This window comes from Physeter macrocephalus, unplaced genomic scaffold (assembly GCF_002837175.3).
Source record: "Physeter macrocephalus isolate SW-GA unplaced genomic scaffold, ASM283717v5 random_120, whole genome shotgun sequence".
NCBI lineage: Eukaryota > Metazoa > Chordata > Mammalia > Artiodactyla > Physeteridae > Physeter > Physeter macrocephalus.
In genome coordinates this window covers 53550-77508 of record NW_021145405.1, presented here as the reverse complement: position 1 = coordinate 77508, position 23959 = coordinate 53550, and the positions used below count along the sequence as shown (strand labels likewise).

The 23959-nt window shown below is 56.7% G+C and overlaps 1 protein-coding gene across 3 annotated transcripts in view; it reads left to right on the top strand.

Moving 5' to 3' along the window:
* Positions 1 to 23959, top strand: part of LOC114484880 (nuclear receptor corepressor 2-like) — a 90369-nt gene that overhangs the window by 13034 nt on the left and 53376 nt on the right. For 2 of the 3 annotated variants that reach the window (XM_028484075.2, XM_028484076.2), the window contains exon 2: positions 19252 to 19298. The exons of the other annotated variant lie outside the window; for it this stretch is intronic. The gene's annotated coding sequence lies outside the window, so the exon portion shown is untranslated. The remainder of the gene's footprint in view (positions 1 to 19251; positions 19299 to 23959) is intronic. 3 annotated transcript variants of the gene reach the window in all.

Here is a 23959-nt window from a genome sequence, read left to right as displayed (position 1 = left end):
CTGGGCCTTTGCGACCCATCTTGTTTACTGGGTTGCTGTGTAATTTTTGTACAACCTCTCTGGGCCTTGGCATCCTCCTCCCAGATTTCCTGGCAGGAAAGAGACGCACAAGGGTTTTGAAGCAAGGAGAGTATTTCATCGTGTCCTCTATCATCTTTCGCGTTGCCATGGCTATTATTGTTAATATCATTATGTTGTCACGGGGCAGGTTTCACCTTGTCCCTGTCCATACTGCCAGGTCCTTGGAGACCCGGCTCTTGGCAGGGGTCAGTGAGGTGTGGCCATCAGCAGCCACGGGGGGAGGGTGCTGACTCACACCAGGGACGCCCCTAGTGGCCGTGCTGCTGGGCACATTGGGTGGCCTCTGCTTCCCCAGTCCCTGCTCACCACCCATCAGCTATGTGGTGAGGGCTTGGTCCTTTGTGTGCTTTTCCAAGCATGAGTGTCGTGCTGCCGGTCAGTTGAAGCTTGCAAAGCCTTCCATTTTCCCAGAGGTTGTGTGCTTTGTTGGTGCCAGTGGCATTCTTGACCTAGAATGCAGGGACGTGAAGGTTTCAATAGGGCGTCTTCACTGTTACGGATCTTGCTGGAGTGGGGGATGAACGACAGGGCGATTTGTGACTGGTCCCCAAAACCCACAAAGGTTGCCCAAGAAAATTGATTGATGAGTTATTTGTTGTCATCTCAGGGAAGTCTCTAGTGATAAGCCACAGGGCTCTGCCTGATTCCCATCTTCATCAAAGGCTAGACTGGGCACCCTTGGGGTATGTATTCGCCATACAGATGACAGAACGGGGTATGCCTGTTCTTGCTCTGTAGGAGTGGAGAGACTGAGTCACGTGGACTCAATACTTGCCTGCTGGAGCTCAGGGTTTGCGGGGTGGGCCTTTGGAGCAGTTCCCTCGAGGCCTGGAGATTTCTGTAGCCCGTGGGAAGGAGGATAATGTGCACGCCCCTAAACCCCAGAACCTGTGACTGTGCTATGTTACATGGCAAAGGGGAATTAAGGTTGCAGATGGAATTAAGGATACCAGTCATTTGACCTTGAGGTGGAGGAAGTTATCCTGGATAATCCTGGTGGGCTCACAAAGGTCCTTATATGGAGGAGGCAGGAGGTTAGTCCAAGAGATTTGAAGATGCTGTGCTACTGACTTTAAGGATGGAGGAAGGGGCAAGGAGCCAAGGAGTGCAGGCAGCCTCTAGAAGCTGGAAGAAACAAGGGATGCGGGCTCGCCGAGGGCCTGCTGCAGGAACACAGCCCAGCTGACACCCTGATTGTCGCCCTGTTAGATCCATTTCAGACTTCTGACCTCCAGAACTATGAGAGAAGAAATCTGTGCTGTTTCAGGCCACCGCGTTTGTGATCATTTGTTACAGCAGTAAGAGGAAACTCAAACAAGAGCCCTCATCTTCCCTGAGACCCCTAGCAGCCAGGTGCCACCTGGTCATTTAGACCGTGTGTGTCCCTGCAGCCAGTGACCTTGGAATCAGGTGACCGCTCCGTGTCTTGCCCTTGCCCAGGGGCCATGGGTGAGGGACACGGAGTGAACAGAAGGACGTGCAAACTGTAAAGGGCTGTGCTGGAGAAAAAAAAATGAAATGCAAGAAAAAAAATCGAGAAGTAGAGAGATGACCATTTGGAGGTTTTGGAGCAGGGAGGGAGTGGTGTGAAGTAGGGATGTTTGTTTGTTCATTTTTTCTTCATTCCTTCAAATCCGGTGGGGGTACCTGGCTCCAATGAAGGGCCAGAGGGAAAAAAAAATGTGTCCCCAGCCTGTCCGCCCGAGCCATGACGAGCCACTGATGATTCTCCTGGGTGGGGTCTCCCAAGGGGCAAGTGCACCACATTCTCCGAGCAGACGGGCGATGCCACATGCTGCTTCCTTCCCGGCTTTATTGAAAAGAGGAAGAAAATGGCCCACGCCTTGGGCCCGAAGGCCTCCGGGCCCGACGTCCAGAAACCTGAAGCCTGCAATTAAATGAAACTGGATCCTTAGGTGGGGAGAGCTTCTCTCGCCTGAAGGGGAGGCTCTGGAGACCAGGCCCTGGGGAACCACTGCTCGTGGATAGGCTGTATGGGGTCTGGGGGGCAGAAAGGCTGCCACGGGGAGACGGTGGGAATGTTCTAGCCAGCCTGAGTCCAGGAGGCTGGGCTCTGGGCCACCAGCTAAGGTGGCGGCTGCCTTTTATTAAAAAAAAAAAAAAATGAATAAAAATTACAGGTGACTTTCTGGTCATTTGAGTTTCCTCCCCAGAGACTGCCACTTCTCTACTGGACTTGTGCTCGTCTGAAGATGTTGTCACACTTGCACGGGCCTCTGCATGGTTTCCTGCATGGCCTGGGGCCCCCGTCTCGTCTCCAGGCTGGAAAGATGCACGTGGCCGTGTCTTTCTGTGTTTGCCGCTCTGCACTTTGCTATTAGAATGAGCCACAGGACTCTGCCCGTTTTGTAGGTCAAAAGTGGTCGAATATTGACAGCTTTTATATAACTCAGCTTAGTAATTTCCTCTCCACGTTGAGACAGGCAAGCAGACTGGACCGGTTCCGAGCAGGGATTCTGATGGCGTGGGTCCCCATCCCTCCTGGCCTCTTTCCAGCTGTGAGGGGTCCCTCTGTGCCTCAGTTGCCCTATATGTAAAATAAGGACTGAAATAGTACCTATTTTCTAGGATCGTTTTGAGGATTAGAAGTGTAATGCACAAGGCTAATAGTGTAGCTATTATTGTTATTTTTAAAAATTCCCTGGCGGTCCAGTGGTTAGGACTCTGTGCTCTCACTGCCGAGGGCCTGGGTTCCATCCCTGGTCGGGAACTAAAATCCCTCGAGCTGCGTGGTGTGGCCAGAAAAGAAAAAAAAAAAAAGAAAAAAGGATGTTGCGACGTGTTGGTGCAGTTAGATCTAGTTGATGAATTTTAACTTCTGTAGAGATAGTAGGGGATACAGGCCACGTGATGGGTGTATCCCCAGATACCGCTTGGGTTGACTGCCGTGTTTGGAGCTTCTCTGAGTGCCGCCAGGTACTCACGTGCTCTTCTCCTCCACGTATTCCGCGGAGTGGGACTGCTGGCTTGTGGCTCTTCCAGCCGATGCTGGCAGGTTCTGCAGGGGGCTCCCCTGGCTGGCCCTCTGTGGTGGGGTGTGAGATCTCCCCACGGCCAAGGCCTTGGGGAGGGCGTGTGGCTCGACAGCTGCTTTACGAAAAAGACTTTCTTGATTTTCACAAGCAGAACCAACCTGTTCTCTGTATTTTTATTTTATTTTATTTCATTTCATTTCATTTTATTTCATTTCATTTTATTTTATTTTATTTATTTTTGGCCATACCACATGGCAAGGGTCTTAACCGCTGGACCGCCAGGGAAGTCCCTGTGTTTTCTAGAAACTGGAAAATTAAGACACACACACACACACACACACACACACACACACACACACAAAATACAATCATGTTCTCACCCCCCCAGAGAGAGAGACTGTTGGCATCTTGGTGTCTGTGGGTTTTGATGGAAAGGACCAGCTCAGACCTTTGCTGCCTGGAAGTGACCATGGGGAAAGTTCGGGAACGGGAAGCTATCTAGATTCTGCAGCCCGCACTAGACCTGGTGGGTCGGAATCCTCAGGAATGGGGCAGGTAATTGACGGCTCTGGGGTGGGGCTTTGAGTCAGTTGGACCCGGGACCTTCCTCAGCCCTGCAGTTGTTGTGTGACATTGGACACGAAAACCTCACCCCTGTGATCTCGTCCCCTTGCAGGGTTTTGTGCAGCTCTGCACACTGTAGGTGCTCAGTTAAGCAGGATTTCTCAGCCTGGGCATTGCTGACGTGTGGGCTGGATACTTCTGTTTTGGGGGCTGTCCTGCGCACTGTACAATGTTTAGCAGCATCCCTGGTCTCTACCAGTTGTACCCGCCACCCATTGTGACAACCAGGAATGACTGCAGACATTGCCCAGGGTCCTCTGGGGGGCACAGACACTCCCCAGGACGCCTGTGGTACATGAGGGCTGTTAGGAGGGCAGAGAGGTCCCGTGAGGGAGTTTTCCTTGGTGTCTGTGTCCAGCATGTAGATTTTGTTCATTCAGATGTGCTCACTGGGTACCTACTGTGTGCCAGGAGCTGTCCCAAGTGCCAGGATGTGGTTGGGACCACGCCAGGCATGAGCAACCCCACCCAGCCCCCCAACAGGCATAGACGGACACTGCCCACCCGTCCCGGCTTGGCATCGGCATATGGTGGTGACTTAAGGCCCATTCCTGCCTCAGTCTCCTCATCTGTGAAGTGGGGGAGGTGTCGCCCTGAGGGTTGCCGGCGATCCCGCGAGGAGCTCTGTCACCTTCGTGGGCTGGCTGTTTCCTTTCCGGGCCTCAGTTTCCCCATCTGGAGAGTGGCATTCGTGGCAGCACTTGCCTTCTGGGAGGCTGTGGGGATTAAAAGTCCCTTTGCCCGGGCACGGGGCGCACAGTAGGTGCTCTGTGACGGTGAGCAGGTGACCTGTGTGCACAGACTCGGAAGGCCAGCGCGCACACACCTGCCCTTGGGGGGCTGCTGCAGCGGGCCGTGCGGGGCTGGGGCTGGGGGTGGGCAGGGTGTCCTCTCCATGCCTGGCTGTGCAGGTGGGGGTCTTGGCTGGAGGGGCTCAGCTGCCCTCCTCCCCGGGTCCCCGAGGAGCCGGCTCAGTGGAGATCCCTAAGGCGATTAAGTGGGTTCATTTGATCCTGAACGTGAACTTGAGCAGGCGGCTTATCTCCTGGAGATGAAAGCCGGGCTGGCGAGGAGCCACCTGGCCCAGGCAGGGAGTGCGGGATTTTCTCCTCCACCCACTGCCCAGCCGGGGCCTGTGCTGGGGCCTTTTGCCCCACCCGCCTCCAGCCCCTTCAGCCACATGCGATGATGGACCGAGGGCCAGGTGCTTTTCCGGGTCTCATAGCGGCAGGCACTTGCCGTGTTAATTCGTTTGATCCTCTCAATGTTGTGAGCTAGCAGCGATCGCGTCGTCACTTTCGCTGTGTTACAGGCAAACAGCTAAGGCTCAGAAAGGTCGGCTGACTTACCCAGAGCCACACAGCATCCTGACAACCCCTGATGGTATTTAGAGCGTATACTTGGAAAATCCCCTTTCCTCCTTGGCACTGAAATTCCTCCTGAATACGGTCTTGACTTTGCACAGAATTAACAACGACAGTAACAGCAATCAGTGTACACTGTAGTATAAAAGGAAACGGGAGCAAGTGCTGCTGGCTCCCACGCAGAATGAGTAAGTGTCGACGCGATGCGAGATCAGAAGCGTTTCGGTTCTGGAAACACATGAAAGTGATGCTGAAGAAAAAGCTAGTGTCTGGATCGCTTCTGGCAGGTTTTATTTTTAACGGCCAGGTTATTTGAAAATTGTGTGGAGAGGGTGACTCTCGTGGCGTGGGACTGTCCCACTGGCTGAGTGCCAGTCACAGGACAGCCAGAAACATCCCTGCCAGTTTCTGAGATGGTCTAGGGTGGGGACCCTACCTTGGAGACCCCCCTTGGCCCTAACAGCACGAAAACAACAATATGCTGTTAGTGGGGGGCGGGACCCCTGTGGTCGAGACCCTCCCTGCTTTCATAATGGCAGACCAGACACTGTGGTCCCCCTCCCCGCTCCACTGTCTGGCTCGGCACCCACACAGCCTCCCCCTGGCCCCTGAATCTATCCGCTCTTGTCTCGGCCGTGCTCTCCATGCTGCAAGCAAAGGGATCCTGTCCAAAGGAGAATGAGAATCTTCAGTTCCATGTCTCACACTCTCCCTTCCCTTTTTCCTCCTCCTCTGAGAATAAACCCAGAGGCCCCAGGGGTGCCGGGGAGCTGCGCACCCTCACTGACCCGTCTCCTGGCTCTCGCTCCAGCCACATCCCTCCCCACCCCGGCCTCTGCACTCAGCCGCCGCCCTTGCTGTTCCCCCACCAGGGATGCTGTTCCCTGTGATCGGCATGGCGGCTGCCATCAGGTCTCAGCTCAGATGTCACCCTCAGGAGAACCTCCCGGCTGCCCAATCAAGCAGCACCCGCACCCCCTGCAGCCACTGTCCCAGCCCCCCCCACTTAGGTCTGTAGTTGTTGATCGATGAAGTTTCTTGGTTGATTCCTTCCCCTGGTGTGTTGTCAGCCTTCCCACATCAGGTCGCTTCCGAGGAAGCAGGAGTTGCCTCTGTCTTGTCCGCTGCTAGGCCCCCAGCGCCTGGAGTGGTGTCAGGACGTAATAGGGGCTCGGTCAGTGAGTGTTGACGGCTGATGGGTCCCTTGGCAGCGAGACCGGGCCTGGCCTGACCTGGAGGAGGGGGAGGATGGGTCCTGGACACGGGTCCCTTGTCCCTCAAGTGGGTTCTACCCTGTCTGGAGCTGACCAGACCAAGGGGCTGGCCCAGGGTAGGGTGGGTGCCACTGACTGCTATTTCCTACCCAGGAATAGAGGCCCTGAAGGGTCAGGGTAGGGGTGGGGTCAGTGCGGCGACGTAGCCCCCAGGATTCTTTTGGCAGTGTCTGAAGACATTTCGTTTATCCCAGCCTGGAGGAGGTGTCACAGGCATAGCGGGTTGACGCCAGAGATGCTGTGAACATCCTCCAGTGCACAGAGCAGCCCCACAATGACGAATGATCAGGCCCAAGTGTCTTTAGCGTGAAGACCGGGCATCGAGCCTTAGGAGCTCACATCTTGGTTGTGCCCTGGGCAGGGGAGGGCAGGAACACCTAGATTCCCTTTTCATGCCGTGTCCGTATTTCTGTGGCCCAGAGCGTGCTCTCCCCTCCCCTCCCCCCTGGGCACTTCCCTGATGGGGCTGATGGGGCGCTGGGTGGTGGGCGAGGCTGGATGTGATCTAGAGGCCCTGGGGCCAGTTCACGGCTCGCCTAGTGGCTGTTCTGTGCCCCGGGTCCCCCACCTCCACTCCACCACAGGAGCAGGAACTTTCCAACACAGAGCCCGGCTGTGAATCAGCGCGACTCGCTCTGGGCGGTACGTGGGGCCTCTGGGGCTGTTTTCAGTTTCTACCAAGTTTCTCACGGTGACTCAGTGTTGCCCCCCGGCCCCGTGACCCGGGCTTCTGAGCACCTGCTGAACTCCTGTGGGACATCACAAAGAGCTGGCTTTGAGGCTGCCCTTTGCTGGGTGCTTTGGGCCTCAGTTTTCTCATCTGTGTAGTGGGAACAGCGAGGGAGACGTTATGGGTGTTTACTGTCATCAAACAGTGGACCCCAGGGGCCGCACGTGCCCAGGGTGTGCGTGGAGGGAAATGATGCAGGCACGAGGGGGTGAAAGCTGGGAACTCTCTGGAGGACTCACACAGGGGGGGCCCATGCCCTGTATCCCCTCCAGCTCTGTCCGTGGAGGATCTGGGTGGAGGGCCGTGTGTCCAGGGGATTCTGTTCTCCATGACAGGCAGTCGCCAAGCCCGGTCGGGGATGGTGGCCTACGTCTCTCACTGGGTCGTGCTTCAGAGGCTGGGGCGGGGGTTCTGTGCCCCAGGTATTCTCATCATGACCTGGCTCAGGGCTTGAGCCTGGTGTCCTAGGTGCTGAGGGGCTGGGCTTGCGTCCCTGGGGAGGCGGGCTGGTGAACCCTGATGGCGAGCTTGCACTGAGCGCCTGCTGTGTGCCAGACTGTATATTTCCGCACAGAGTAGCCCTTGGCATCACCCCCATTTTACAGATGGGGAAACCAAGGCTCGGAGGAGCAAGGTGACGGCCTCAGGCTTAACCAAATGGTGGAGCTGGGATTTGTGCCTGAGCTGTCCTGGTTTTAACTCCCCTGCTTATCACCTCCACCTTATAGCAGAGGAAACAGCCTCAGAATTTAGGCACCGGCGTGGGGTCGCCCAGCTAGAACCTGGTGCAGCTGGGATTGGGTCCAGGTCTCGGGCCAGATCCTGGGCTGCTGGGGCCCTGTGTATGGACTCCCTTGCTGGGCCTCTCTGTCCGCATCTGTGCAGGGTGGGCTGGTCCCCCTGGTGCGCGGGTCACAGAGGCTGGGGTGGGTCAGGGGCTGGTGTTGGGGAGCGGGAGTGTGCAGAGAGAGGCCTGTCGGGGTGGGGGAGGAGTGGAGTGTTCCAGTAGTGTGCAGAAGTCCTCATCTCCCTTTAGGACCAGGTCAGCGGGAACCACCCCTCCCGCCTGGGTTGCTGGGCTTATTGGAATATCCCCTGGGCCCCCGGTGACAAATCTCTTTCACCATCTCTTGACCCAGACAATTAATTGCTTCTGGCGATCAATCGCTGGTTCCATGACACCCCTGCTCTCCCAGGCAGCCCCCGGCCCTGCCCTGCAGCCACTAATGGCCCAGACCCTGCTCTTGGGCAGGGAAGCCTGGGGCGGGGGTGGGAGGCTCTGCAGTGGTTTTCCCTTCCGGCTGACCATCAGGCAGCCTCCTCCCGGGGGAACCCAGCAGCTGGCATTGTAGGGCGCTTGGCCTGTGCTCCTACAGGGTGGAAACTGAATTAGCTTTACAGAGAGCCTATGATGGGGCCTCTGAGGGACTTCCAGAGGCTTCTGGAAGTTTCCACCCCGTGTAGTCCCCCGTGCCCCATTCCCAGAAAGCCCACCGTCTTATCTCCCACCCCTCACGGGACTCTCAGGCGGAGGTGATGTGTGGTTAAAGTGGATGCCTGTATGAAAGTCTTAGCTGTGGGAACCCTGGGTACACTTTCTTGCCTCTCTGCCTCATTGCCCCCATCTGTAAAACGGGGAGAGTCATAGTAACTCATGTGTACGGTGGTTGTAAGAATTAAACCAGTTAGTAATTTACAGGGCTTAGCACGGTGCCCACGCAGTGAAAGCCTCAGGGGAGCTCCAGGTGTCTGCCGCTGGTGATGCTGGTGGTGGACAGACAGGTAGACGGACAGATGGCTTCTCCGTGCTGCCGCCTTGGGCCTCCGCAGGCCTCGGAGCGAAGCCCCTGGCCCTCCCGGCCTGATCTGTGCTGCCTGCCCTGACCTGGCCTGTGCTGGGCCGGGAGCCAGGCTGCCGACACCCGTGTGGCCCGAGCCCCCGTCTGCCCCCCTTCCCTCCAGAAACGGTCGATATCCTGGCTCCTTCCTGGCGTCTAATTGCTCTTGTCGGCTGCTGTCTCCGCAGATGGCCCCACGCCCCGTAGCGAGGAGGCGGGCGGGAGGTCTCTGAGCAGTGTGTTCTGGGGCCAAATTGAGGGTGGAGCGGGGGGAGGATGGGGCAGCCGAGGGCGGACGCCCGGGCCCCCATCTCCCTGCCCCTCCCTGGCTGTGCCATCTCGGGCAGGTCGCTGAGCTTCTTTGGGCCTCAGTTTCCCCATCTGTGAAATGGGGTCAGGATAGACGGCCCAGGACCTGGCACACGGTGACTGTGTGTGCAGGAGGGGCTATTATTACTGCTGTGGTGACCATCGTGGTGGTTTTGCCTGTGATCAGCGCAGGTCTCTTTTGGGAGCCCGGGTAGGTGGACTTGGGGGCTGGGGCGCTTGCGGGCAGGGGTCAGTGCTGCCTCCTCCTGACTGTGTGCCCCCCTTGGATGGACCTGAGCCCCCTGGAGTGGGGCCGTGCCCCCCATGGTTGGATGGGCTGTGCCCCCTTTGGGTGGGACCACGTGTCGCCCTCCGTTGGGCCACAGCCCCTCCTCCCCTTTTGTCCTCCCCCAGGCCCTGTCCACTCACATCCACACTGGCTGTGGACTTGGCCTGGCTGCGCCACTGCCCCGCCCCCACGCCCCCGGCAGTCGCTGGCTGCCGCAGTCTGGTGGGGAATCAGAGACCTGGGTGAACTCTCCATGATTGCCTCTCTGCAGCTGCAAGGAGAGCCGGCCTCAGCTGTCACTTGAGAAGGAAAATAAAATATCCCAGTGGCTTCTAAGTGGAAGAGCTGCCTCCCTCCCTCTCTGGCTGTCTGGGCTGCTTGCTACGGCAGTGACAGGGAAGGGCGACACCCGGTCCCAGGGGACTCGGGAGACTTCCCTGTTCATGGGGTGTGAAGAGACGTGTCTGGCAGACCCAGGCAGCTCTGGGAGGGGTGTTAGGTCCCCCACACCCTAACGCCTCAGGGCCCTGGCCTGCTCCTGCCCTGGGTGCCTGGGTCACACTGTACCTGAAGTCCCCAAATCCAGCCTGCAGGGATGGCTTCCGGAAGTTCCGCCTGCCCACTGGGGGCGACGCCCGGATCTGCGGGATCGCGCTTAGGGCGTCTGTAGAACACGTTTCGCGGCTTGCTCATCTTGGCCTCGTATGGTTCACACTGCCACATGGAGGCTCGTGTGGGCATCACTTCCCTTTCCTCAAAGTGGCGGGCGTTGCAGCAGCCCCCCGGGCCCTGGGTGATTTTGTAGAACTTGACCTGTGCCCACTGCGGGGGTTTGAGATGGGAAGGCAGGGGCTGCAGGTGGAGGAGTATCTTTTCTCCAAGGCTGGCTCGGGGACCTGGTTCCAGCCCTGAGGGTCCCGGGCAGGGAGGGACCTTGCCCCAGCTTCCCGGGCTCATGGGCAGATTGGTCGAACTTGACCTGTGCCCACTGAGGGGGTGGAGATGGGACAGTGGGAGCTGCAGGTGGAGCGTCTCCTCTCTGAGGGCCGGCGGCAAGGCTCCTGGGCTGGCACGGCAGAGCCTGGCAGGGGACCCTGCCCTGGGAGGAGGTGATGACTGGGTAGGGATATTGTGGGTTAGTTGTGGCTTCTGCTTCTTGTCAGGCGCTGGCTTCTGGCCTCTGCACTGACTGGGGAGAGAATCGTGGAGAAGCCGCCCCCCGGGGGTGGGGTGGGGAACCACTGAAGTGGGTGGCAGCCTGGCTGTGCGATCCTCTCTTGGAGCCTCAGTCTGTCCATCCGGGAAATGGGTAGCAGCAGCTCAGGAGGCTGCAGGGAGGGTTAAGTCGGGTTACTGCTGCCCGGCTCAGGGTCTGAGAACACAGGGCAAGCGTACCACTAACAGTAACGGCGCTCAGCCCCGTGTGCTCGGTTAAGGCCGCCTGGGTGCCCATCCTGACTTCTCTCATCGGCTGTATAACCCCTGGGACAAGTGACTCAACCTCCCCAAGCCTCAGTTTCCTCATCTGTAAAATGGGGATAATAAAATAACCTGCCTGGGGAATTCCCTGGCAGTCCAGTGGTTAACACTCCACGCTTCCACGGCAGGGGCACGAGTTCGATTCCTGGTCAGGGAACTAAGATCCCGCATGCCATGCGGCACGGCCAAAAAAAAAAAAAATGCTCTGTAGACTTTAAAAAATAATAATAATAAAATAAATAAAATAACCTACCTGAAAGGTTGTCGGGAGTTAAATGAGTATGTAAAGGCTTGGCTTGGTGTCCTCACGGGAGTAACTAAACGCTAGTTATGGCCACTGTTATTATTGCCGTTGTTGTTGGTTTTGTGACTGCAGCCAGATTGCATGTAGCTGAGTATGAGGGAGTGAGGGCTGCCTGGAGGAGGAGGCTGTTGGGCTTGTGAGTGTGGGTAGGACTCGCATGGGTATGGGAGGTGCATGGGGGGCTTTTCAGCGGTGGGGAGTGCGGGCATTGGGTGAAAGACGGCAGGTAGGTCCAGGCCTCCCCCATTGCCTTCTGTGATCCCGGCCCCACTGTGCTCCGGGCACTGTGTTAGGTCTGTTGTGAGTCGGCTGGGCCCACTGTGTGCCAAGCCTTCTCTCAGCCCTGCTGTCAGCTGCACCTCACAGCGTTGGCCCTACTGTGCTGAACCCTCCTCTGTATGCAGTCTCTTTTACCCTGAGCCTCACCCTGCTGTTCCCACTGGGCATCTGCCTTTGCGTCAGGCCTTGTGGCCTCGGTGAGGGATAAGGCAGGCCCTTTCCTGGAAGGCTCAGGGTCTGCTGGAGGTGACCAGGCAGAGCTTTGGGGTGAGGTGGCGGTGAGGGCCAGGATATGACTGGACTAACTGGAAAGGCTTATTCATCGAGGGGAGGGGAGAGGGCATCATAAGCTGGGCTTTGAGGGATGTGTAGGAGTTCTTTGGAGAGAAAACTTGCTGTCACTTGTACCAGGGCAAGTTGTGGTTACAGACCTGTCTGATACGGGTCGGTCTGTTTGGCTGTGAAATGGGCACATTGGGGAGGAATTTGCCAGGGTCCCTGGGAGTGGGGGTGGGTCAGGGGATTCAAGAAAGGGTTCATGTCCCAGCTTTTTTCTTCTGCTTCCAGCTGAGAGACTTGGGACAGGTGACCATTCCATGCCTCAGTTTCTCTGTTTCCCCATTTCTCTTGGAGTGTTGCTGTGAGGGTCCTGAAGTGGGGAGATGCAGAAAGTGCTTACTGTGATTAATAAGCTTGTTGAGGTCTACGCTGTGCCAGGCACTGCTCTAAGGGGCTCTGCTGTATTAACTCATTTAATGGTCACAGCAGCCCTTCGAGGGGACACTGTTACCACCCCTCAGTTTATAGACAGCGAAATAGAGGCACGGGGAGATGAAGTGACTTGGGTGCCCAGTGCAGGAGTGGCCGAGCTGGGACTGGCACCCCGGCTGCCTCCGTCACTGCCTTGCCCATCACCTGCAGGCACTGCGGGGGCTCCATCAACACCCCTCTCCTTCTCACACCTCGGAAGTGTGCCTCCTGGGGCCCTGCCGACGGTACGGCGCACGTGGCTGGAGGCCCAGAGGAGGCTGTGCCGGGAGGGAGGGTTTGTTCTGAGCCCTGGCTTGTGCAGTCACTTTTAGCAACGTGCCCAGGGAGCAGGTGGAGGCAAAGGCCTGGTGTTGCTAGGGCCTCAAGGGGCCAGCGGGGTCGGGGCCTTGCCTCTGGGTGGCTACGGCACAGCCTGGTGGGAAAGGTTTGGAGGTACTGAGGTTCAACTACCAAGCACTTGCCTGGCACTGAGACCGCAGCCCTCAGGTTCTGACCTTAGGAGAGACTCCAGTGCAGAGAGAGGCTGAGGCTTGGCCGGGGGAAGAGGACACCACCTCCGTGGAGCCTACAGGGATTGACACGGAAGTGTCCTCCCTGGCCGTGCCTCACACTGTGCTACTTGGTTATGTGTTAGATCCGAACGTGCCCCTCCCCTCCCGAGGCCTCGCCCTGGAAATAAAACCCGGGCCAGTATCGCCCCCCCGGCCCCCCCCACCCCCCGCCTTGCCCCATCCACCACTGCTTCCAGTTTAGCTGGGTCCCATCTCCAGGCCTCTGCATTTGCTGTGCCTTCCTCCTTATCTCTTCAGCCCTGGGCTCCAGTGTCACCTCCTGGGAGACCCTACCTGTCTTCTAGTCCTCCCCCCATCCCCCATCATGCCTGTCATTCATTGCAGGTTTATGCTGGTTTATGTCTGTTACCTCAGTCACTGCCCTTTGACGTCGTCTTGCTCTATTCTTTTTTATTTTATTTTATTTTTTTATTTTTGGCCTCGCCACACAGCTGTGGGATCGTAGTTCCCAGACCAGGGATCGAACCCTGTGCCCTTGGCAGTGAAAGCTTGGAGTCCTAACTACTGGACCATCAGGGAATTCCCCATCTTGCTCTTTTCTTGATGTATCTGTGTGGTGTTTGAGTGTGGGTAGGTGTGACCATGTCCCCCGAGGACCCTTGTCTTTCGTATTCATGGCCCCATCCCCGTGCAGGGGCTCTGTCAAGCTTGTCAACTGGCCGAAGGTTGATGCTGGTATCCCAGTCAAAGCTGGACAGCTCTCTCTGGGTTTGAACCCAACTGGCTCTGCCCTCCTGTACCTGTGTGGCCTTGGACTGCTAGCTTCCTGTCTCTGAGCGGGGTGGATGGACACTTTGGGTCAGCCTCTGTGGCTGGGGTAATCTGGGTGGGCTTCCTGGAGGAGGAAAAAGGCAGTGTTATGCTGGTGCTGGGAAGGCAGAGGAGGGGGTGGGAGGGCAAACGGCAGAATTGAGGGCCAAAGCTCGGAGGGGGGCCTGATGGGGCTTGTCTGGGGGCTTGGTGCCATGTGGGGGCAGGTCTCAGCCCGTGGGCCCTGGGGAGCTGTCGAAGTGCTTAAGGGAGGGTTACCGAGGGCCTGGGGGAGGGGAACCCTTGGAAACCGTCCTCTTTCCTGTATCTGCTTTGCTGGGAAACCAGTCTGGTCAGCCCCCCTTCCCTTCCCTCCCCCACTCTCTCCCCCAGGGGTCGGGGGAGAGGAGGATGGGGCCGGGATACAGCAGTTGGGCTGGGCCACGACGGGGACCACGGCTGGAAACACGGCGCGGGGCGCTGGCTCCCCCGCCCAGCCTTCCTGGGCCGGGCGCGTGGGTGTGGGAGTGTGTGGAAGCACGGTGTGTACAAGCATGCGTGAGCGTAGTGAGTGAATAGTGTGAACAAGTGAGTGAATAGTGTGAACAAGTGAGTGAATAGTGTGAACAAGTGAGTGAGTGAATAGTGTGAACAAGTGAGTGAATAGTGTGAACAAGTGAGTGAGTGAATAGTGTGAACAAGTGAGTGAATAGTGTGAACAAGTGAGTGAATAGTGTGAACAAGTGAGTGAGTGAATAGTGTGAACAAGTGAGTGAGTGAATAGTGTGAACAAGTGAGTGAGTGAATAGTGTGAACAAGTGAGTGAGTGAATAGTGTGAACAAGTGAGTGAGTGAATAGTGTGAACAAGTGAGTGAGTGAATAGTGTGAACAAGTGAGTGAGTGAATAGTGTGAACAAGTGAGTGAGTGAATAGTGTGAACAAGTGAGTGAGTGAATAGTGTGAACAAGTGAGTGAGTGAATAGTGTGAACAAGTGAGTGAGTGAATAGTGTGAACAAGTGAGTGAGTGAATAGTGTGAACAAGTGAGTGAGTGAATAGTGTGAACAAGTGAGTGAGTGAATAGTGTGAACAAGTGAGTGAGTGAATAGTGTGAACAAGTGAGTGAGTGAATAGTGTGAACAAGTGAGTGAGTGAATAGTGTGAACAAGTGAGTGAGTGAATAGTGTGAACAAGTGAGTGAGTGAATAGTGTGAACAAGTGAGTGAGTGAATAGTGTGAACAAGTGAGTGAGTGAATAGTGTGAACAAGTGAGTGAGTGAATAGTGTGAACAAGTGAGTGAGTGAATAGTGTGAACAAGTGAGTGAGTGAATAGTGTGAACAAGTGAGTGAGTGAATAGTGTGAACAAGTGAGTGAGTGAATAGTGTGAACAAGTGAGTGAGTGAATAGTGTGAACAAGTGAGTGAGTGAATAGTGTGAACAAGTGAGTGAGTGAATAGTGTGAACAAGTGAGTGAGTGAATAGTGTGAACAAGTGAGTGAGTGAATAGTGTGAACAAGTGAGTGAGTGAATAGTGTGAACAAGTGAGTGAGTGAATAGTGTGAACAAGTGAGTGAGTGAATAGTGTGAACAAGTGAGTGAGTGAATAGTGTGAACAAGTGAGTGAGTGAATAGTGTGAACAAGTGAGTGAGTGAATAGTGTGAACAAGTGAGTGAGTGAATAGTGTGAACAAGTGAGTGAGTGAATAGTGTGAACAAGTGAGTGAGTGAATAGTGTGAACAAGTGAGTGAGTGAATAGTGTGAACAAGTGAGTGAGTGAATAGTGTGAACAAGTGAGTGAGTGAATAGTGTGAACAAGTGAGTGAGTGAATAGTGTGAACAAGTGAGTGAGTGAATAGTGTGAACAAGTGAGTGAGTGAATAGTGTGAACAAGTGAGTGAGTGAATAGTGTGAACAAGTGAGTGAGTGAGTGAATAGTGTGAACAAGTGAGTGAATAGTGTGAACAAGTGAGTGAATGAGGCCCTGAGTATGTGCGTGTGTGACGGAGGATGTGCAGGAGTGCGGGCACGGAGTGTGACTGAGACCTTGAATGAGAGGGTCTGCTCCCTGGCTTGACCCCCTTGCACAGGGCTCAGAGCCGCCCCCCTCCCAGGAGGCCCAGGGACTCGGGGACCTTCTGGGCCCACGGAGGTCCCTCTGGGTGCAGCTCTGCTCAGGGAGCTGTTGAGCCCCCTCCCTGCTGGGGGCGCCTGGGGTCAGCCTGGGAGCGGCCACCTCCCCACTCCTGCTCTCCTTGTTCACGCTCAAGGAGGGTCCCCCCACCAGTGCCGTGGCTCCCGAGGCTTAAAGAGCTTGGACCTGGGTTCAAATCCTGGCTCTTTCCCTTCCCTCCCTGACCTGCAGTGAGTTACTGCTCAACATCGGCTTCCTGGCCTGGAGACAGAAGCCCCCATACCTCCCTCCCTCCCGGGATGGTTGTGAGGATTACATGAGGTCCCCGGGAAGCAGCTGGAGTACAGAAAGGCCACAGGAAGTGTATGTGGTTCTCCTTCCCTCCCCCACCCAGAGCTGTCGCTGTCCAAGTCGGGAGCCCGGCACAGCCGCCAAGGCTCCTCTTCCATCCCTCGCCCGCCTGAATTCTACTTGCAAAATGCTCTCCATCCCATCCACTTGTCCTGCTTCCACCCTCACCCATCCTCCACTCCACAGCCCGAATGCACTCTCCAGATTCCGGTGGGACTTGTCCCTTCTCTGCATGCGAAACCCTCCCAAGGGTCTCCCTGCCCCTGGGAATAAACTCCCACCCAATCCGAGGGGCCCTGCGGCGATCGGTCCCGCCTACCCCGGCGTTCACACACCCACTCACTCCGCTCTTCCTTCCAACCTCCATGCTGTGATCAGCTGTTCTCTGCCCGCATCCCCCATCCTCTCGCCAAGCGCACCTTTCACCTTCCTCCGTGGGGCACGGCGTGGCTGTCGCTTCTCCCGGGAAGTCCCCAAGGTTCCTAGGCTGGGAACGGCTCTCTGGACCTGCGTGTTGTCGGCATGGCTGGGAGGTGCTCTGTATGGGGCCGGCCCAGGCCGGTCTTGACCTCACGCCATCAGGTGTCCATTGGGGGACTGCGGGGGGGACCGGCTGGACCTGGGAGAAGGTGGGAAGCAGGTGGGGTCTGATCTCCCAACCCTTCCAAAGTGGTGCCTGGGGAGAGCGCGCAGCCACCTGACCCTGCCTGAGCCCTTTGCAGGACCTGCTGCAGGGGGCTGGCCACAGAGGCTTCTGGAAGGCTGGGATGGCTATGGAGACATGCCTGGGCCTCCCTGTTTCCAGCCTTCCTGCAGGGCCCTGTCTCTGGAGCTGCCGCAGATGGCAGGACAAGTGTCAAGCCTGGAGGCATTGTAGCGAAAAAAACCTTAAAAAGACAGGAAAGAAGGGGCAGGATCCTTCCCCATGAGCCGCCTGCAGCTGCCCCTTTTAGGGCTCCTTGGGGTCTTGGAGCTTAGCTGCCAGCCCCTGCCTTGGGGTAATATAACGCCCCGCAGGAATTGAGTGCTGCTAGTGAGCCCACGCTGGCTCTGCAAGCACTTTACCTCCACGGCATCCCTGTAAGGTCGGTGTTTTTAATGTATCATCGTTCCCATTTTTAAAAATTAAAAAAAATTTTTTTGGCCACGCCATGTGACTTGCAGGATCTCAGTTCCCCAACCAGGTATCGAACCCGGGTCCTCGGCAGTGAAAGCGCGGAGTCCTAACCACTAGACCACCAGGGAAGTCCCCCTCGTTTCCATTTTAGAGATGAAGAAACTGAGGCTCAGAGAGGTGAAGCTACTTGTCCCAGGGTGCACAGCTAGGTAGGGCAGAGCCCAGATTTGAACCCAGGGAGCCTGGGCCCAGAGCCTGAGCCCTGCATGCAGCTGCCTCAGCCTTGTGAGAGCTGGAAGCCGCAGCTCCACTCACCTTTGATCCCTGGGTGGGGGCAAGGGGTGCAGAAGGGGTTCCCTAAATGTCCACTCGAGGCGGAGATGTTTGCGAATGGACGGGTCTTGGAGACAGCCGTGGGGAGTGGGCCCATTTTCTGGATGGGAAAACCAAGGTCAGAGACTCCAAGGTCACAGCCGTCAGTAGAGGAGCTGGGACCACAGCCAGGGTTTTGATCTCTCTCTAGTGGTCTGCCCATTACTATTTGTTTACTTGTTCTTTTTCTTGGAGAAGCTAACACAATAAAGAATGCATAGGGACTTCCTTGGCTGTCCAGTGGTTAAGACTGCACGCTCCCAGTGCAGGGGGCAGGGGTTCAATCCCTGGTCGGGGAACTAAGATCCTGCGTGCCGCACGGCACAGCCAAAAAAAAAAAGCATAAACACGTGGCTGCAGATTAATGAATAATTGTTAAGGAGTCACGTGCGGCCTTCTCTCCGGAGGTGATTAACATCCTAACTTTTGTGGGAATCATCTTTTTGTTCTAGCGTGACTGCCCCTGCAGACCTCTCTACTCGTGAAAGTAGAGTCTTGCCATTCCCAGAGTCTTATAAATGGAGTCCTCGCGTGTGCTTAGCATCTGAGTCTGACATCCCTCCATGTGGTTGTGTGTCTGTAGTTTGTTCCATTTTATTGTGGGGTAGTATTCCATGGTATGGATGTACCGCTCTTTGTTTATCCCTTCATCTACGGATGGACTGTGTTCAGTTTTTTGTGATTATGAAAAAAGCTGTTACGAACATTCATGTACACATCTTTGTATGAGCATATGTTTTCATTTTTCTTGGGTAGATACCCAGCAGTGGAGTTGCTGGGTCATCTGGTCACCCAAATGTATGTTTAACTTTGTAAGAAACTGCCAAACTGTTTCCCAAAGTAGTTGCACCATTTTGCATTGAAGTAGTGATGTCTGAGAATTCCAGTTGCTTTGCATTCTCGTCAACACTTGGCATTGTCTGTCTTATTTTAGCCATCCAGGTGGGTGTGTAGTGGTCTCTTAGTTTGCACTTTCCTGATGACTAATGATATTGAGCATCTTTTCATGTGCTTATTGGCCATTTCTATATCGACTTCTGTGAAGTTCTATCAAGTCTTTTTGCCCATTTTTCTATTGGGTTGATTGGCTCTTATTCATTTGTGAGCGTGCTTTTTATATTCTGGGCAGTAGTTTTTATTGTGCTGGTTTTGACTTTAAATGATGACTCAGACATTCTTGAATGAGAGGCGTAGGCCCACCCCTCCATCAGGTGTCACTTACTGACTTTTCATAGGCTCCCCTGGGAAGTTAATGGGGGATTTTCACAGCGACAGTGTGATCTGGGCCCGGGGTCCCTTGGGGGCTTTGCTGGGGTGTGGGCTGCCTTTATAACCACATAGTTCGGATTGGAATCCCAGCTCTGTGACTTCCTAGCTGTGGGACCTGGGGCGTGAGACTTTGATTCTCTGAACCTCAGTTTCCCCCTCTGTCAAATGGGGTAGCAGTACCACCTCATGGGGTTGTCGTGGAGAAACACTTGGCCTGATGTACACAGTGCCCCAGGTGCAGGCCAGTGGGCCTTGCCGTCTCTACCCGCACATTGATGTGGTCGTACCTTAGCCCATTCATGGGGATGCTGCAATCTTTGCTAACAACACCCGTGTTTTCCCCTGCAGGTCCCCCAGAGTCTTTGAGGACACAGCGTTGCTGGTAGCTGTTTCTGGTAGGTTCACATCTATCCCTCCTTGCTGTCTCCAACGGATTCATATTGCTGGGACCTTCTCGTGGGCAGGGGGTCGGCAGTTGCTGGGATGCCAGGTTCTGCTGGCGGATGTGATGGTGGGCTCTGTGTGGCCTTGTGGGGTGGGGTCTGGGCAGCAGTGTTGCCCAGGGTGGAGGTTGTGGGTTCCCCCGGGGTGGGGTATTTTCTGGCTGAGTGCATTGATGTGCAGATGGTGCCTGGGAGAAGGGGTTGTCCCAACAGTGCAGCTGTGTGACGGTGGGTTTTCTCTGTCTCTGGGGTTCATGGCCACATTGCTTCTGTGCCCTGAGGGTGGGCTGCAGGCTCAGAGAGGGTGGAGCCTGTGTGCTGGCCCTCGAGTTGGCATATTGGACGTCGGAGGAGGCCCTCGGGCCGGACACCTGTGTGCCACCGTGGTCGCCGTGCCCAGCGGGAGAGCCCGGGTTGCAGTCCCGGCACTGCCACTTTCATGCAGGGCGCCCAGGACAAGTCACTCATCTCCCTGTGCCTCCCATTTCCCTGTCTGTAAACTGGGGTAATGAGTGTCCGCTCGTGGCGTTGCTGCAACAATTAAATGAGCTCATATGGAGCAGCGCCTGGCACAGAGGAGCTGCTCAAAAGCCCATCATCACAGTGCTTTTCACGTCACCATGTTTTGTGACCCTCACAGAGATGCTCCAAGTTGGGCTGTTATCCTCATTTTATAAGTGGGGAAACCGAAGCACAGATGGGTCACCTGTGCCATGTCTCAGCTGGAAGCAAAGAGCTGGGGCTAATTCTCTGACTCTCCCAGGGAACTTGGCAGATTCCTCCCCAATGCACCCATTTCACAGCCAAGCAGACCGAGGCCCATGTGGGGCTGGTGTGTGCCCACTGCCCTCCCCGTCCCCCCGCTGACCTGGTACATCTGACGTCAGGGGTCTCCCCAGAAAGCTTCTTCATCGGGGGAGTGGAGAGCGGTCCTAGGGGCACTGGCAGAGTTTGGGGTGTCAGGGAGAGGGAAGGCAGTCCAGGTGAGGGTCAGTGGGGTGGGCACAGGCTTGTTTTTTGTTTTTTTTTTTTTTGCGGTATGCGGGCCTCTCACTGCTGTGGCCTCTCCCGTTGCGGAGCACAGGCTCCGGACGCGCAGGCTCAGCGGCCATGGCTCAGGGGCCCAGCCGCTCCGCGGCACGTGGGATCCTCCCGGACCGGGGCACGAACCCGCGTCCCCTGCATCAGCAGGCGGACTCTCAACCGCTGCGCCACCAGGGGAGCCCGGCTTGTTTGTTTTTTGTTTGTTTGTTTTTGTTTTGTTTTTTTTGGCCACGTGGTGCGGCTTGTGGAATCTTAGTTCCCCGACCAGGGATCAAACCCGGGCCTCAGCAGTGAAAGTGCCATGGAATTCCCAGCACAGGCTTGGAGGAGGGGATTCAGGTACTGGCTTGGCTGGTGGTAGAGGGAGGCATCTTTTATTTTATATTCTTTTCAACCAGGAGAGGCAAGTGGTCCCAGGCAGGGACCCTGGAGCCTGGCTGCCTGAGTGCATAACTCTGTCTGCCGCTTGTTATTTGCGTGACCTTGGGCAGGGTCCCGAGCCACCCGGTGCCTCAGTTTCCCCATCTGTAAAATGGGGATGGAATCAAATCCCCCCACAGAGCTGGCGATTGTTGCTAAGATTTTTGGTTTCTGTATTTTTGTTGAAGCAGCCGGGAGCCCTGGCAGAGGAGGGAGCTGAATCTGCGGGTCCCCTCCCTGTGTCGTGTCCTTGCCCCCCGGGGACAGGGTGACCAGCTGACCCAGGCCTGGGAGAGGCAGTCATGTGGCCAGAGACCCCTGTGGGTGTGGTAAGGAAATGCCCCACCCCCCACCCCCAGCCTTCTGGAGAGTCAGGCAGTTTGGGGAAGCACTGGAAACACGTCTGGAGGGCATGTGGGGTGCCTAGCCCCTGTCCGTGCCAGTGACGAAGGGCTGGTCAGTGGGTGCAGCTGCTGGGGCACAGGCACTGGCCCCCCGCAAATGACAGCTTGACCCCTTCCTGGCTCTGTGTGCAGCGGCTCGGGACATGGGGCGTGGGCTGCTGTAAGCACCAGTGCTTAGTAGGTAGGAAGCACTCACTCAGCGCTCCCAGCATCTTTCTTTACCTCTTACTGACTGAGCTGTTCTTCTAGGGCTGGGAAGGGTTGTCAGCCGGGCCTGGCCCCAAGGAGGGCCGGAGGAGGGTCTGAGGAGCCCCCAGCCGAACCCTTGGCGTCCACGATGGGGTCGAGATCTGGCCCTTTCTGCTCAGCGACTTCTGACTGCTGTTCCCTCATCAGGGCCACACCAGTGCAGTAGGGACTGGGGGGCAGTGTCCTGGGAGGGACAGTGGGGGGAAGTGGTTACCTGTGCAGGCCCATTCTGCAGAGGGGCATACTGAGGCCGAGAGATAGGAAGGGGCCTCCCTGAGGCTGCAGCGCCGAGAAGCAGGTTGGGGGCAGGTTTCAGTCCTTGTCTGTGACACCCAGCCCTGGACTGGAGTCCTGGGTCTCTGGGGTTTTGCAGTGGGCAGGCCTCCTGCAGACCTGGGTGCAAATCCCAGGAAGCTGAGACACTTCTGTGCCTTGGTTTCCTCATCTGTCAAATGGTTGTCCTCCAAGGATTGCTGAGGGCACTGCTGGGCACGTCCTGGCTCAGGACTGGCTGCTATTGGGAGATTTTATTTTTCTTCATTCATTGAACGATTCTTTCTAAAGCACCTACTGTGTGCTGGGCCCTTTTCTGGGTGCTGGAGTTAGAGCTGGGAATAAGCTGGACAAGAATCCCATCCTCCCTGGGTGAGGCAGACAGTTCACAAGTCAGATACGTAGCGTGTCCTTCGGTGGGGCGCGCTGGGGTGAAGAACCAGCAGAGAGGGGGTTTGGGGAGTGTGTGGGTGGTCTGGGGGGTTGCAGTTTCAAATGGGGGGGGTCAGGGTGGGCCTCCCTGAGAAGGTGGCATTTGAGCAAAGACCTGCAGGAGGAGGCAAGGGAGCCTGCAGGTCTCTGGAGGAAGGCTTTCCCAGGCAGAGGGAACAGCCCATGCAAAGGCCCTGAGGTTGTGTGGAATGGGCCTCCTGGTTTGCAGGAGTCTGCATGAGTCAGGCCTTGCTCCTTTGTTCCTGAGCCTTTGGGGCCCCCCAGTAGGCAGGAGGGAGGGACAGCCTTGGAGGTTGCCTGCTTCCTGAGCCAGGCCCTGGGCCCCACAGGGATGGGTTTTATCTTGGAACGTGGGGGACACCGGTGGTGGTCCCCCCAAAGTGATCAGCCCAGCCGGGTTTTCTACCTGGCGTTCTCGGTGCCTTGGAAGTTGGAAGGAAGGCGGCCTTGCCTGGGGTGGTCTTCCCTCCTTCTCCTCCTCTGCCTCTCGGTCCTCCATCCATCTGCACCACAGACCTAATGGAGAGCCTTCCTCCTGTGGCCGAGTTATCTGCTTGTCACTCCAGTGGCCCCACCCGAGGACGATAAAAGGGCTTTTTGTCTGCAAGCACTTAGCTTCCTCCTCTGGGGCGATCCATCACGTCTGAGGGAGGCCGAGGCAGACGGATGGGGGAGGGGGCGGAGGGGGGGGTCCCTCCCCCCGCCGAGGAAGCCAGTGCTCCTAGGAGAGCCCCCTGGCAGGACCCAAGGGGCTCCTCAGCCCAGAGACAAGGCCTGTCTGGGGACGGGCAGGAGCGTCTGGCAGGGGGGCCACGGGGGGGCATGGAGGCCGGGCAGATGCTTTGGGTTCCCCTCCTGAAGACAGAGGCACAATATGGGCCCCACACCCAGCTGCTCCAGCTTGGGAGGCCTTTTGAGACCCTCCTCGTCTTGGGGGAGGGGGTGGGCTGGGTCTGGTGGGCCCGGAGTCAGGGGCAGGGGAGCAGGCATTTCTGAGAAAGAACCACAGTAAGAGGCAGAAGGGGAGACGTGTGCGGGTCGAGGAGGACAGAAGTCCTGGATGATCGTGTAACGGCAGCAAACACTTCAACACCGCACTGTCCTTATCCCCATTCTACAGATGAGGAAACGGAGGCACAGGGAGGGGATGTGACTTCCCCCGTGTGCAAGTGGCTGGGGGAGCCCAGCTCCAGAATCTTTTGTGAGGGTGGCGGTCCTAGGAGGAGGTGGCGTGTAGGCCCTTTGACCCTGGGTGGTGGAGGGGAGCGCTGGGTATCCTGGGCGGGGGAGCTGCGTGAGTGCGGGGCACGGGTGGGAAAGTGGGGTTTGCCCCAGCCTTGAACCTCTGCCAGCGTGGTGCCAGGTAGCAAGAGAGGAGGGGGGAGGGGTTGGGGGTGGGTGGAGGCTGATGGTGGGTGGGAGGGGGGCGGCCAGGCTGTCTGGATCCCCTGGGGAGGAAGATCAGGACCAACCAACCCGCAGGCAGACAAGTGGCCAGGTGTGTGTGGGGTGGCGGGGGGAGGTTCACAGGGCTGGGATGGCAGAATCACACGTCTCTGGACTCTGTTTGCCCCACCTGGGCAGTGGGTCGAGAGCTCTGCCCCTAGTTGGGGGGAAGCTGGTCCCTTCATTGGGTGGAGGAGGAGAATGCATGGGTGGTTCTCTCTCCTTCCAGCTCAGGATGCTCAGCCCTGGGCAAGCTGTCCTTCCCCCTCCCTCCCTCCCCTCCCCCTCCTCCCTGCATCCCCCACCTCTCCCTCCTCCTTCTTT